We start from the raw sequence: 1,469 nt of genomic DNA, 5'->3' as shown, positions 1-1,469 counted from the left end.
CTTCAAACCTACCTGGGCCCACGAATCACTCTTCTTGGTTACATCACGAAACGTAGGTTGAGCGAGGCTAGGGGGGAGGGAATTCGACGAGGTCTTTCCCTTGTCCCCCCACCAGCGGCCCACGAAAATCAAAACGGCGTGAAGGGAGGGAACGCCGAAAGCACCTGGAGTCGGCCGTCCGCACCTCCGGAGGAGGTGGACGGGGTACGGTGCGGGCATGACCGGATGGGACAGCTTTGCATCAAGGTGAGAGGTCGGCGTCCGAAGGCCAGAGGGCGGTGCGCGAGCACGTTTACACTGGCCGCGGAAGCTGTCCTGGGTAGCCCTGTATGGCGTCTGGACCTGACGGCGCACGCACTTACAACCCGCTGCTTCCTAGCCCCCGGAAGGGGAGGCGGATGTCACTCGTGGTTCATCCCAGACCACGGTGCAAACTACCTGGTTGATCCTGCCAGTAACATATGCTTGTCTCAAAGATTAAGCCATGCAGGTCTAAGTGCACACGGCCGGTACAGTGAAACTGCGAATGGCTCATTAAATCAGTTATGGTTCCTTTGATCGCTCCACACGTTACTCGGATAACTGTGGTAATTCTAGAGCTAATACATGCAAACGAGCGCTGACCCTTCGGGGGATGCGTGCATTTATCAGACCCAAAACCCATCCGGGGGGCTCGGGCCCCCCGGCCGCTTTGGTGACTCTAGATAACCTCGGGCCGATCGCGCGCCCTCCGCGGCGGCGACGTCTCATTCGAATGTCTGCCCTATCAACTTTCGATGGTACCATAGTCGGCTACCATGGTGACCACGGGTAACGGGGAATCAGGGTTCGATTCCGGAGAGGGAGCCTGAGAAACGGCTACCACATCCAAGGAAGGCAGCAGGCGCGCAAATTACCCATTCCCGACACGGGGAGGTAGTGACGAAAAATAACGATACAGGTCTCTTTCGAGGCCCTGTAATCGGAATGAGCGTATCCTAAACCCATGGGTGAGGACCCATTGGAGGGCAAGTCTGGTGCCAGCAGCCGCGGTAATTCCAGCTCCAATAGCGTATATTAAAGTTGCTGCAGTTAAAAAGCTCGTAGTTGGATGTCGGGAGTGGGCTGGCGGTCCGCCGCGAGGCGTGCCACCGCCTGTCTCAGACCCTGTCTCCCGGTGCCCCCCGGATGCCCTTGGCTGGGTGTCCGGACGGGGCTCGGAGCGTTTACTTTGAAAAAATTAGAGTGTTCAAAGCGGGCCCGCTTCTCGCCTGAATACCTGAGCTAGGAATAATGGAATAGGACTCCGGTTCTATTTTGTGGGTTTCCTGAACCAGGGCCATGATTAAGAGGGACGGCCGGGGGCATTCGTATTGCGCCGCTAGAGGTGAAATTCTTGGACCGGCGCAAGACGGACGAAAGCGAAAGCATTTGCCAAGAATGTTTTCATTAATCAAGAACGAAAGTCGGAGGTTCGAAGACGATCAGAT

The 1,469-nt window shown here is 56.6% G+C and overlaps 1 pseudogene; it reads left to right on the top strand.

Moving 5' to 3' along the window:
• Window positions 1–435: 435 nt before the first annotated feature.
• LOC145655331 (18S ribosomal RNA) lies at window positions 436–1,469 on the top strand (annotated as a pseudogene; the record flags this gene model as incomplete).

Source organism: Electrophorus electricus, unplaced genomic scaffold (assembly GCF_041902795.1).
Source record: "Electrophorus electricus isolate QZ-2024a unplaced genomic scaffold, ASM4190279v1 Scaffold215, whole genome shotgun sequence".
Taxonomy (NCBI): domain Eukaryota; kingdom Metazoa; phylum Chordata; class Actinopteri; order Gymnotiformes; family Gymnotidae; genus Electrophorus; species Electrophorus electricus.
Note: the sequence above shows the minus strand (reverse complement) of the source record. Positions and strands in the feature narration are given on the sequence as shown.